The following is a 14,787-nucleotide window of genomic DNA, read 5'->3' on the forward strand; positions in this document are numbered from 1 at the left end:
ATGGCCTACTCCTGCTCCGATCTGTTTTTCTATGACTTTTCATTGTTTGACTAGACAAACAGGGGGCTATAGGGGGGGGGGGGGGGGAAAAAGAGTTAAACACAATTAAAATCACTAAGGAGGTGGTACTCGGTAAGATAATGGGACTAAAGGCGGATAAATCCCCTGGACCTGATGGCTTACATCCTAGGGTCTTGAGAGAAGTAGCGGTAGGGATTATGGATGCATTGGTGGTAATTTTCCAAAACTCCCTGGGTTCAGGAAAGGTCCCAGCAGATTGGAAAACTACTAATGGTTTAGCCACCCTTATTTAAAAAGGGAGGCAGACAAAAGGCTGGAAACTATAGACCAGTTAGCCTAACATCTGTGGTCAGTAAAATGTTGGAGTCCATTATTAAGGAAGCAGTAACAGGACATTTGGATAAGCATAATTTAATCGGACAGAGTCAACATGGTTTTATGAAGGGGAAATCATGTTTGACAAATTTGCTCGAATTCTTTGAGGATGTAACAAACAGGGTGGATAAAGGGGAACTCGTGGATGTGGTATATTTAGACTTCCAAAAGGCATTTGACAAGGTGCCACACAAAAGATTACTGCACAAGATAAAAAAAAAATCACAGGATTGGGGGTAATATACTGGCATGGGTGGAAGATTGGCTATCTAACAGAAAACAGAGTTGGGATAAATGGTTCATTCTCGGGTTGGCAATCAGTGACTAGTGGTGTTCCGCAGGGGTCAGTGCTGGGACCCCAACTCTTTACAATCTATATTAACGATTTGGAGGAAGGGACCGAGTGCAACGTATCCAAGTTTGCCGACGATACAAAGATGGGAGGGAAAGCAGTGAGTGAGGACGACATAAAAAACCTGCAAAAGGACATAGACAGGCTAAGTGAGTGGGCAGAAATTTGGCAGATGGAATATAATGTTGGAAAGTGTGAGGTTATGCACTTTGGCAGAAAAAAATCAAAGAGCAAGTTATTATCTAAATGGAAAGAAACTGCAAAGTGCTACAGTACAAATGGATCTGGGGGTCCTGGTGCATGAAACACAAAAGTTAGTATGCAGGTACAGCAGGTGATCAGGAAGGCCAATGGAATCTTGGCTTTTATTGCAAGGGGGATGGAGTATAAAAGCAGGGAAGTCTTGCTTCAGTTATACAGGGTACTGGTGAGGCCGCACCTGGAATACTGCGTACAGTTTTGGTTTCCATATTTAAGATATACTTGCTCTCGAGGCAGTTCAGAGAAGGTTCACTCGTTTGATTCCAGAGATGAGGGGGTTGACTTATGAGGGAAGGTTGAGCCTCTACTCATTGGAATTCAGAAGAATGAGAGGCGATCTTATCGAAACATAGAAGATTGTGAGGGGGCTTGATCGGGTGGATGCGGTGAGGATGTTTCCACTGATGGGTGAGACTAGAACTAGGGGGCATAATCTTAGAATAAGGGGCTGCCCTTTCAAAACTGAGATGAGGAGGAACTTCTTCACTCAGAGGGTAGTAAATCTATGGAATTTGCTACCTCAGAGCTGTGGAAGCTGCGACATTAAATAAATTTAAAACAGAGATAGACAAAGTTTCCTAGCGGATAAGGGAATTAGGGGTTACGGGGAGCAGGCAGGGAAGTGGATGCGAGTCTAGGTTCGGATCAGCCATGATCCTATTGAATGGCGGAGCAGGCCCGAGGGGCCGTATGGCCTGCTCCTACTTCTTATGTTCTTATGTGCCTCTAACAGTAGCTATACTTCAGATGTAATCCATCAGCTAAGAAACAGATGTTGAAAGGAAATGAAAGGTGCTGAATAAATCAAAGTTCTTTATTTACCAGGCATCACATGTTCCTACATCTTCTTGAGGAAAGGGAGGGGAAAAAACCCCCAAAAAACCTCAAGTCCTGAACTCGCTTTAAAAAAACCTATCACAAGAGCTGTAGAATATTAAAATCAGTATTTCTTGTACCATTCCGTGACAAAAACTTGATGTCAGACCAACGTAACACAAAATTTACAAGTAAACTGTGAATTTAATTTGCACTAATTATTTTTGTAGATAATGACCTTAAAATACCTACCTCTGTACTATTCAATTGCATAACATATGACGCATTTCATGAAGAGCACCTCAGTTTGCATCAAATTCCCCCAACAAGGATTTATACTGTGCAAAGGAAAGTTCTCAAAATAAATTCCCATGACTGCTACACTACAAATTAAACTGAATTTAAACAACAGTTCTAGTCAAACATTCAAAAACAGCTGTTGGCTGATTTGCACTCTAGTCCAATTTTTAACTAACATTAAAGCACATCACCATGGAGACACATTTTTCATTACACAAAGTCTTTTGTACCATTATTCTTTTGAAACCACTTTGGCCACAACAGAGAAAGCTAAAACCCAATTCAAAATCATCAACCTTAAATACTTATTCCATAAAGCAAATCTTTTGGCATATAAATGCCACCAGGTAGTCACAATGAATGGTCAGAAATATAAAAGAGTTCTTTTAAGGTGACTGAATAAAATGGACCAATGTGTACTCATGCAAAGCAATGGTACCAAGCTTAAAGGCTCTCCTGCCTGGTTGAAGTGGTCTACCAAACAAAAAAAAGGATACAAAGCCATGAAAGGAAATGGCACAGAATGAAAGGAAATGGCACAGAATTAAGACAAATTCAATACCAAAAGGCATACCAGGAGTGTAAAAAGGGGATCAAAATGGTAAAGAAATATTTAAAACTGAATGATAACATTTTTTATAGTTATACTGAGAAAAAGAAAAACAAAGGATGGAGTGAAATCAGGTGAGGGCATGACCTCTGATGTTACACACTGATGCTGCAAAAGTGCTAAATAAGTTTTTGGTATCATGAAGCATCTGGATAGAAATAATACAAGATAGCCAATAAGGGTTCATGATGGAGAGGTCTTGCCAATCTAACAGAGATTTTCTTTGAGGGTTTGACAAAGGAACTTGATAGGGGTCAGATAGTGGATGTGGTGTACAGGAAACTTGCGTTTAACCGGAGGTTAAATGTCCGGAAAGCTCTATCTACCAGCAAAATTCAGGAGCCGTTTCCTATACGTTTTTTTTACTTCTCGTTGCTTTTTTTTTTCCCAGTCAGGCTCTGCAAGGTCTAGCTGAAGCTGTTGCTTAGCTACAGAGACGCTTTTAAGCTGTGGCCGACTGTTTTGAAGCTGTTGCTAAGCAACAGGGTTTGTTGATTCACACGGAGCTCAAAAGCTCCGTATGTTTTAACATTAGCGCTGGTTTCTACGGCAGTTTTGATGGTACGGCACCAGCTCGGTCCCGTCAGTGCTGGATACCAGAAAGTTTCCTGTACTTGGATTTCAGCAAGGCCTTTGATACAGTTCCCCTGGAAAGGCTGGTACTGAAGATAAAGAAAGTGGGAATCAGTGAAAAGATTTTACAATGAATACATAATTGGTTGACCGATAGAACCCAGAGGGTAGTGGTACAGGGACTGTCATCAGCCTGGAAGAATGTTACAAGTGGGGCCCTACAGGTGACTGTTTTGGGATCTCTTGTTTAATACCTTCATAAACTGACCTGGAACTAGGAGGAGTCACAAGCACAGACTAAATGTTCAGATGATACAAAGCTAATGAAGGTGTCAGACTCCAAAGCTGAACATGATAAGCTACAAGAGGATTTGAATATACTTGGGAATTGGGCAGACTGGTGGCAGATGAAATTCAATGTAGAGAAATGCAAAGCGCTTCACATTGGGAAAATAAATCCAGGAAGGGACTATTACTTCAATGCCTGTTGTTTTCTTTCCATTGAAAATGAAAGATCTGGAAGTCATGATTGACAATAAATTGAAGCTATCGCAACAATGCTTAGTGGCAGAGTGTAAAACAAGTAAGATGTTGGGATAAATTAAAAAGGTCAATGTTGACCCGAAAATGAGGTAATCCTGCCACTTTACAAATCATTATTGCGATCACACTTAGAATACAGTGCACAGTTCTGGTCACCACAGTACAAAGTATATTGCAGCTATTGAAAGGATACAGAAGAGAGCAACAAGGAGGACTTTTGGGGGGGGGGGGGGGCGGGGGGGACCGGAAGGACTGGATTACAAAAAGCAATTATGCAAATTAGGTATGTTACAACAGGAAGAGAGATGATAGGATTGCTGTTATGATGATTTTGAAGGGACTAGATAATGCAGACCACAACAAGTTGTTTCACCTTGTCCAGAACAGTAGAACCAGGGGATACAGCCTGCACTTGGAGGGTAAATTCAAAACAAATCTGCAGAAACATATCAGCAAGCAAGTGGTCAATCTATGGAACAGGCTCCATAAGGAGAGGGTGGAAGCAGATAGTATTGAATCATTCAAATGCAATTAGATATCTTTCAGAAAATAATATTTTGGGATACAGTGCATGAGTAATTTGATACATGACATATGGTTAAGTGCAGCATCCGTGGGAGCAACAGGTGACTGGGCTTTATGGTTCCCAAACTTTTCCACCACTGGGGGTTTCCCTCACCTCATTTGAGTCTGGTGTATGCCAACAGATTGAGTGCTATGGTTAGCCAACAACTCAATTGTAGCAACACAAGTAGGCCATTCTTCAGCCCCTAGAGGCAACGCCCGCATTCAATTAAATCATCTGATCTGTACCTCAACTTCATTTACCTGCCTTTGCTCCACATCCCTTGATACCCTTACCTAACAAAAATCTCTCAAGTCTTGAAAGCTCCAACTGACCCATCATCGACAGCCTTTCAGGGGAGAGAATTCCAGATTTCTACCATCCTGTGTGGAAAAAGTGCGCCTTGATTTTGCTCCTGAATAGCCTAGCTCCAATTTGAAGATTATGTCCCCTCGTCCTCAAGACACCCACCAGAGGAAATAGTTTCTCCAAATCTACGTTAGCTATTCCTTAACACCTTGAGCAAATCACCTCCCTCCCCCAATCTTCTATACTCAAAAAGGAATACAAGTCAAGCTTATGCAGTCTTCATAATTTAACCCTTTAAGCCCCTACCAGGGTATCATGCGACTACCAGAATGGTGGGAGGTGAACTAGATGGACCATGGTTGTTTTTCATCCAGCAATTCCTATGAAAGCTTTAGGAATCTTGGAAAATTAGCTTATTCTCAAAAATTCTTTGACTTATAGAGGATATGCTAACGTACTGCATATTGGAGGACTAGCTATCAGGATCCCAGATTTTCAAAATTGAAGTACCTGTACACCTCTCCAGAACATCGCCTTACTACGATCATTTCAGACTTCGCATTTGTTTTGAAATGCAACAATCAACTTCTGCAACATTTACAAAACTTCCTGATGGCTACTACTTCTAATATCACTGCCTGTGGAGAGGTTTGCAAAACATATTTGTTCAGATCGGTCTCAAACCTCTGAAGGCAGCAGTAATACATTCATCAATTTCACTGCACTCTTGCCGGTGACAACACAAAAAATTAATGGGCCATCACTATACAGGCACGGCTTGTCAAATTTGACCGGGGAGAGTTTATTTTTAAGTAAATAGTATCCTTGCTATAACAAGCCAGTGGGGTTCAAATATATGTCATAACAAGGTGTGCATTTAATTGAATTACTGAACTTGATGTGGCTGAAACTCCCTCAATGTTCAACCTCTATCACAAATATTATTCCTTTTAAGCAGACCTCTCGATATTCTGCCTTCTAATTATGGAGTCCAACCAAAACATGTCCAGTATAGGATCTTAAACTGACTGTACTATAAAATATTACAAGTGTTAACTTAAATACTGTGGTCAAGAATGAACTTGCATTTATATAGCACCTTTCACATCAACAGAACATCCAAAAATGCTCAACAGCCAATGATTGGCTTTTGAAGTGCAATTGTGGTTCTTTTTGTAGGCAAAAGCCAGTCCCACAACAGCTAGAGGATAAATGGACAGTTAATGTGGTAATTTTTGGGGCAGTGTTGATTGAGGAATAAATATTAGCTAGGAGAATGAAAGAACACCCCTGCTTTTCTTCAAGTGCCACAGGAACGTTTACATCCACCCATACAGGCAGACAGGGCCATGGTTTAATGTCTCACCCAAAAGACAGATCCTTCAACGATGCAGCATTCCCTCAATACTGCACTGCAATGTCAGCCTGGATTATGTGTTAAGTCACTGACTCTTGGGGAGTGCGCCACCACTGGGTCAAACTGACACATGCAATCTTTCAAAATTAATTCTCTGGCTGTGAAGCACTTGGGACATTCCCAAGGGACATGGAAGGCACTATATAAAATGAAGGTATTTCTTTCTTTTTACGATACTTTTTCATCTGTCCATTGCAGAGGTTGGAGGTCTCAACGCTCAAAATCTTAACAGTGCCAGGCAAAAAATTATCGTGCCAAAATGTTAGCTGATGTTTTCATGCAAAACTGATGTATCTGATTCCAACTAAGTCAAATGGATTTTACCGGACTTTGTAAAACAAATTTTGGTGAAATGTTTTAATTTCTGGACCACACCACACACTCAGCCAGCAGTGAATCACATGGAACCAATAAATACCAGATCAATTATTGGTAAAGCTTTCCAGATTGCCTTATAGCAACTGAACCAAATTTAAGTCACAATATCAAGACTTGAATACTTATGCGCCTGACCAATGCTAAAATTTTAATTGTTCTTTGGTCTACAACAAACATTCATACTACTCTGTCCCACATTTATTCCCTTATGCTGTTCTTTTGAACATGCTGGAAAAAATAAAAAGTTCATAATCATTGGAAACAAGAATTGACTGCTTCCAACTATTGAATCTGTAGGTGGAATGGAAGACTTGCTTAGTGTTTAAATATTGCAAATTCCAGTGCACCAATAAGTGAACACAGGTTTGGAATCTGCAAATCTGGGAATCCAACTTATGCATTAATTCAATTATTTTATTTTTTTTAAAGCCAGAATGCCACCAACATAAAAAGTTGTATTAGAAAGTAGGGTTGCAAAATTCTGGGAATTTTTTTAAAAGAGGAAACTTTCCATGGGAATTTTGAGTTTTTTTGCACACTGATGGTTTTTGTCTCTGACCCTTATTATCTTTGTTGTCAAAATAGACATACTGTTCCATACAAATAAAAACAGGCTTTCAAAACTTTATTTAGGTTATAATTTTGAACTTTATTGAACCCCCACAAAAAAGACCCATCTAAAATAAAATAAAAAGAGCGTCAGCTTATTTAGCCTGTAATTTGTCCTTATTTTGTCCCTTTGAGTCTTCTACTCCTCATTGCTCCTCCTGATTCTCTGACACTGGCTCTGACATGTCCATTTCCTCCTGTGTCAGTGTCTAGCTGTGTGGTGGACACTTCTGTATCTGGCTCAATAAGTTGGAGGTTCGCCCGGATAGCCACCAGTTTCTCCACTCTCTTGTTAGTCAGCCTGTTGCGCACCTTTGTATGCGTATTCCCAAAAAGTGACCAGTTTCGTTCAGAGGCCGCTGATGAAGGTGGGATTTGGGAGTATCACCGATGCAATAGGTGACAGGGCCTCAGATGCACAAAGTTCCTTCCACCAGGTATGTGCACTGATATGCTTGTATGATTCCCATATCCCATCCCCATTCCAAAGACCTTGCTTGGTAGAGAACTTTGCCCACATCCAGATTGAGATGGTGTGAGAGGGTAGAAATCACACTGTAAGCGCTGTTGATCTGTTCTCCAGAAAGTATCGGTCTCCCAACATGCTTTGGGTCCAGCATGTATGCTGCAGCATGAATCGGCTTGACACAAAATTCTTGACGTGTCTGTATGAATTGAACAATTGCCTTCTCCTCTGCTTTGAGCAGCAGGGATGTGGGTAGGGCAATGCTGATTTGTTCTTTTAAAATCAGTAAAAAGCCTGAGAACATCTGACAAGACAGCGTCATCTCCTTCAATCTGAGCAATTGCAGATGCTACTGGTGAGAGTAGTTTAAGGCTGCTAACCACTCTCTCCCAAAACACATCATCCAACAGTATTTTCTTGATGGTGGTTTCCATATCCCCAGACTGGGATATTGCCATTTCTTGCAGCAACTCCTTACCCTCCAGAAGGCTGTTGTACATTATGACAACACCACCCCATCTAGTGTTGTTGGGCAGCTTCAGTGTGGTGTTCTTGTTCTTTGCCATTTGCTTGGAGTTGTAGGTTGCTGCAACTACCTGTTTTCCCCTGACATACTTAACAACTTGCTTGGCTCTCTTGTACAGTGCTTCCATGGTTCTCAAACCCATGATGTCCTTGAGAAGCAGGTTAAGCCCATGAGCTGCGCACCCAATAGATGTAATATGAGGGTAGGCCTCCTCCACTTGAGCCCAAGCAGCCTTCATATTCGCAGCATTGTCAGTAACTACTGCAAAGACCTTTTGTGATCCAAGATCGTTGATGACCGCTTTCAGCTCACCAGCAATGTATGTGCCTGTGTGTCTGTTGTCCTTCGTGTCTGTGCTCTTGAAGAACACTGGGAGAGGAGTGGAGACGATGTCGTTTATGATGCCCTCCCCTCGTACATTTGACCACCCATCTGAGATAACTGCACCACAGTCTGCCATCGCTATCGTTTCTTTGAGCTTTCCTTGGACTCTGTTATACTCAGCCTCCAGCAAATAAGTAGACAAAGCATGTCTGGTGGGAGGACAGTATGCAGGGTGAATAACATTGAAAAATCTCTTCCAGTGCACATTGGCTGTGAGCATGAGGGGTGAGCCTGTTGCATATACACCTCGAACAAGGCACTCATCTGCATTCTTCTGGCTATGGTTATCCATTGTATCAAAGAACCTTCCAAGTGGGCCAGGATTTGCTGATAAGGAGCCTGATGCTGAATGAGAACCATCAGCTTCTTGAATGGAAGCAGAGGAACTCTGGGCTGACTGCTGTGAGCTTTGAGTGAAGTTGTTGCATTTGGATAAATGCTGCTGCATCTTTGTGGCATTCTTTACATATGGCTTTCTACAGTGTTTGCACATGTACACAGTCTTTCCATCTTTAATGCCTGGAGTGAAATGCTTCCACACATCCGACGGTAAATGTGGCATTGTTCTATGCAGAGAAATAAAGGGCATTCATCTCTGTGTCGAACTGCGGTCGATCAGCACGATTGCAACAGGGGGAGTACATTTTTGCTGATGTTTCCATCACATGGAGCATGACCTGTACACACACGACGCTACATCACCAATAGTGTATTATTTTGTATATTTTAAATTGAAGGACAACAGAGTTCAACAAGTAAATGGTTTATTTGGTATAAAGTCTGATTTACTTACTGCACCATCACAACATCAGCAGAAAACAAAATGACTTCCCTCAGGACCCCTAACCTGGATCTTAAAAAACTACAGCAGTCTTACAGATGCCTGCAGGCCAATCACAATTCGATATGCAAATATTACAAATAGAGAGAGCTAATCGCTCATCCAACCAATCAGGACACATTTGTTCACAGTCACACACAAAACTTGTAATTATTAAAACAAGCCAAGTAAGAAGGTAAACATATATTGATTAAGAAATTCCTTAATAATTGAGATTCCATCTCTGTTAGTAATTTTAAGAGAGGACCTGTGGAAAAAAAAGAAATACAAAAAAAACAATATTATGCTAGCATGTGCTTTTTTGGGCAAAATTCCCAAGCTAAACTTCCCGTGGAAAATTTCCTGGAAATTTACCGGAAACTTTCCACCCCTTTGCAACCCTATTAAAAAGTGATTGTCCTAATGTACAGTCTGGTGTTGTCAGTGAACACAAGCCAATCCTAGAAATACTGAACTGCCCAATTACTTCTACAGGCAATTCCAGAGTATAAAAAGTTATTAACCAAAACCACCATGAGGAACACATTTACCCTATCCTTGGACCGTTATCACAGCTTTATACTCGGATTATTTTCCCAAATGGATTACAAGCCAAATGGAATCTTGTTACACTACCTGAGTTACAAGGTTTACCCTAGTGTTTAATTTCTAGACAGATAGGCAGTAAAGGGTCTGCACAATTGTGCAAGTCTCAACAATAGAGTTAACAATGAGCAAATGTCAACACAAAGAACTTAGAGATGGACTGAATGACACAAAACAGAATATTAAATCTTTAAGATTATTTCCAAGTATAAACTTGTACACAATATTTCTACCACTTTCCTGTCACTTCTGGAATAATTAACTTAATATTGTGATAGTCACAAAATAAAGATGGTGGAGTTGATTTTAGGACAGGCTAAAAATCTGATTCCACTAACAAAATCTTAAACCTTTGTTATTTAATGAACAGCCATGACAACCCTTTTGTTTGCCCTTTCAACTAAAAGACTAGTATAACTAAGGTCAAGTAACAGCTCTCCAAATCAATATCTGGTACACAAATAGAACAGAGAAATTCCTCAAACATTTGCCTTCTAGCTTACTATATATAGAGAAAACATGTAGCTCTAGCAAACTAAAGCAGTCAGTTTTACATATCTGCCTTTTGTTTCACATTTTGCAGCCTCAACACAAACAGTTATCTAAAATTCTGACTTGTACTCTGTGCCTAAGTAGGATTGTTAATATAAATATGTTCATGTTCACATGACAATCTGCTCAAATCTAAATTTTATTATCCACAAAAATATACAATTTATGTGCCATATTGCTTCTGTAGAAAACCCCAGGACACTGTGCAATTACAACAGCAACTTTTCATTTATATATAGGATTCTGAAAAGGAACATCATCTCAGGTTGCTTTCCATCAACTGGAGGTGGACACGGAGCAGGTAGTACATAAATTTAGGGGGAGGTTGCCAGACCAAAGACTCAATCAAGAAGATAGTTCCAAGAAGCTTTTGGAAATGGAGTGAAGGAGTAGTGCTAAAGTGCTTCCATAAGAAAATTTATGGGGCAGGAACATATGCTTGAAGGCAAGTCTGACAATGAAGCAGAGATTGGTCATCCAAAATCAGAAATTTCATTATACAGGCCAGCCTTCACCTTGATTTTTCAATTTAAAAACTAGGCCTTAAGTACAGATATAAAAGAAACCACAGTATAACTGAACACCTGGAGTTGTCACTGGTCGCTTTCTGGGGTCAGGGAGGAAAATTCAATTTGTTATATTCCTAGCAATCTTCCCTGTGATAATTCAGTTTTCTCAAGAGTTCATGACAACACAAATTGTTGGAAGGAGTGGGCTTAATTGTCTAATTATGTCCTTGACATACTGTGTCCACTTCTGCACCTAGTACTCGTCATTTAACATGGGCTGTTAAAGGATCAGAGTTGACAAAAGCAACATATGTAAATATTTGAAATTCTGCCAGCTCAAATCAGTTGTCATTCAATTACTAAAGTCATACAGGAAACAATATTTCAGTGAGCGAGAGGTCTATCTATGGAACAGACTCCCGGTAGACGGTGTAAGCAATTAGTCTCGATTCATTCAAATTAGATAGATTTCTCAGAAAACATTTTGGGATACATTAATTTGAGACATAACATGGTAAGTGTAGCATGTGGAAGGTGACTTTGGAACTATGGTTTCCAAAGCTCTCCACCACTTGTGTTTTCCTAGTATTATTTCTGGGTCTGTTGTAGACTAATTGATAGGAGATTGATTGCTATGTCAACAACTCCATTATTATCGTTGCACGCAACTACCAGGATGGTAGAAGGCGAACTAGATGCACTGTGGTCTTTTTTCATCTAGCAATTCCTATGTTCCTAGTAAAAAATTAGACCTATACTATCTTTCAATAATCTATGCATTGTGAAATATTAGGGCAAAATAACTCTACTGCTATATATCCTCCACCAAAAAGTCACTGTCCCCTTGCTATGTATCCTGCTGAACTTTTCCACAGCAAATTCAGCATGTGCTCATAATCACACCATTCATGCATGATTATCGCCACTGCATGCCAGTAAAAAGAGAACTTATTTTTAAAAATCACACAAATGCAAAGGTACACTACAGGGTGCCACTTTACTGGTTCAACTGAAATTGGAATGGACAAAGCCCAAGTAACCTGCTTATATTAAAAACAAACTATTAAAGTTCGACTCGAAAATATTTGGCAAATCTAGAGTCCATTTATATTCAGTCTAGAAGGGATCAATGGGAGAACACAAAAAAGTACAATAAGGAATGCAGATATCGGGCATCCTCAGGGTGCTGGCTTGATTACTGCCAAGCTCCCGGTCCAGCAATGCCTCAAATTTAGAATTTGCATCCTGGTGTTCAAATCACTCCATGGCCTCTCCCCTCCCCAACGCTAACCTCTCCCAACCCTACAACACTCAGAACTATGCGTTCCTCCAATTCTGGCCTCTATTGCATTCCCAATTTCCTTGGTCCCACCATTGGTACCCATGCCTTCAGCTGCCCAGGCCTCAAGCTCTGAATTCCCTCCCTAAATCTCTCTCCTCCTATAAGACACACCTTAAAACCTACTACTTTGACCTGTCCGATTATCTCCTTTTGTGGCTTGGTGTCAAATTTTGTCTGATAACACTCCTAGGAAGCATGTGGGATGTTTTACTAGGTTAAAGGCTCTTTAGAAATACAAGTTGTTGTCGTTCACTGCCTAGACTCATGAGTAAAGAATGGCTATATGAATACGGTATAGGAATATGTGCAACTACTACAAGCCATGCTCTATAGGACAGAGGGAAGGAAAACAGAAAAACTAAGGTTTTTTAATTAGTCAATTAAGACAGGGCTGAATCCAATGCAGCAAGATAGTGTTGGATGAGAGAACAGATTTTTAAAATGTCACCGCTTCTTTGAAGTACAAACAGGAAACCATACCCTATTAAGTAAGCTTCACCGAGACCCTGTAGGGGTTAGTGCAAATTTTGGATCTTCCTGCTTTAACTAAAGGGCTCTTTCATCACAATGTTTATCAGCATGTGAAGAAATTCTCTCAAAGCACATCCATTTGGTTAAAAATCTGGTTGTTCCAGACGAGGGAGATGAATAGCTTTAATACTTAAATTTTAAAAAGTTCAGCGATACCTACGCCTAACAATTTCTTGGCTATTCCATTCTTTTGTTCACACAACTTTTTTCTGAATAACTTCTAGTCAAGACAACTCTATCACTTTCTTCAACCAATACCTCACTGCATTATCCCAATCTTCAAAAAGTAGGCAAACACATCAGTAGTGGAACACTTATAAATAAAACACCAATATATCAAAACTACATGATCCTATAAATACTATTTTTCACCTCTGAAATAACCTAGAGTGTTTTACGTAAAAATTATGATTGCGCACAAACTGGAGGTGCACCAGAAGCAGCCCAAACATACAGTACCTGATTTAGTTAGAAGTTCTCAAATGCTGAAGCAATGCTTTAAAAAATGTTATTTCCAACATTTATATGCTCAAATTCTGGACCCTTGTGTATATGCTCCCAGTAGGATGAAAAGGTGTATCAAAATAAGGAATACAGTTTAAAGTTAAACTAATGACTTGTACAGATATAACAGGATGCATTCAGTTATTGCAGAAAATAAAAGCTCATGGTGTAGGGGGTTAACATATTGGCATGGATAGAAGATTGGCTAACTAACAGGAAACTAAGTAGGCATAAATGGGTCATTTTCTGAGTGGCAAGATGTAACGAGTGGTGTGCCACAGGGATCAGTGCTAGGGCCTCAACTTTTTACAATTTATATAAATGACTTGGATGAAGGGACCGAAGGTATGGTTGCTAAATTTGTTGATGACACGAAGATAGGTAGGAAAGTAAATTGTGAAGAGGACATAAGGAGGCTACAAAGGGATATAGATAGGTTAAGTGAGTGGGCAAAGATCTGGCAAATGGAGTACAGGAAACTTTGTGCTATCCGGCACCGACAGGACCGAGCTGCTGCCGTCCCATCAAAACTGCCGGACAAACCAGCGCTAATGTTGAAACATACGGAGATTTTGAGCTCCGTATCTGGCAACAAACCCTGTTCAGCTTCTAAACAGTCGGCCGTACCTTGCAAGCGTCTCTGTAGCTTAGCAACAGCTTCAGCGAGACCTTGCAGAGCCTGACTGGTGGAAAAAAAAGCAACGAAAAGAAAAAAAAACTAACGAAACGGCTGCAGTTTTTTGCTGATGGCTCGAGCATTCCGGACAGTTAACCTCCGGATAAGCCAAAATTTCCTGTATAATGTGAAGTTGTCCATTTTGGCAGGAAGAATAAAAAAGATTATCTAAATGGGGAGAGATTGCAGAGCTCCGCGAGACAGAGGGATCTGGGTGTCCTAGTGTATGAATTGCAAAAGGTTAGTATGCAGGTACAGCAAGTAATTAAGAAAGCTAATAGAATGTTATTGTTTATTCTGAGGGGAATTGAATACAAAAGTAGGGAGGTTATGCTTCAGTTATACAGGGCATTGGTGAGACCACATCAGGAGTACTGTTATTTCGGATTTCCAACATCTGCAGTATTTTGCTATCGTACTGTGTACAGTATTGGTCTCCTTATTTAAGGAAGGATGTAAATGCACTGGAAGCAGTTCAGAGGTTTACTAGACTAATAGCTGGAATGGGCAGGTTGTCTTATGAGAAAAGGTTGGAGTTTAGAAGGGTAAGAGGTGACTTGATTGAAACATAAGATCCTGAGAGGTCTTGACAGGGTAGATGTGGAGAGGATGTTTCCTCTTGCAGGACAATCTAGAACTAGGGGTCACTGTTTAAAAATAAGGGGTCACCCATTTAAGACAGATGAGGAGAATTTTTTTCTCAGAGGGTCTTGAGTCTTTGGAACTCTCTTCAAGAGGGCAG

General features: G+C 40.3%; 1 protein-coding gene across 2 annotated transcripts in view; it reads right to left on the minus strand.

Annotated features, from left to right (window-relative positions):
* The window catches only part of ap1g1 (adaptor related protein complex 1 subunit gamma 1), a 128,256-nt gene that overhangs the window by 112,216 nt on the left and 1,253 nt on the right, over positions 1–14,787 (minus strand). The window lies entirely within an intron of this gene.

The sequence above is a fragment of the Somniosus microcephalus genome, chromosome 6 (assembly GCF_052327205.1).
Source record: "Somniosus microcephalus isolate GS21.2 chromosome 6, FLI_Smic_1.0, whole genome shotgun sequence".
Classification (NCBI taxonomy): Eukaryota; Metazoa; Chordata; class Chondrichthyes; order Squaliformes; family Somniosidae; genus Somniosus; species Somniosus microcephalus.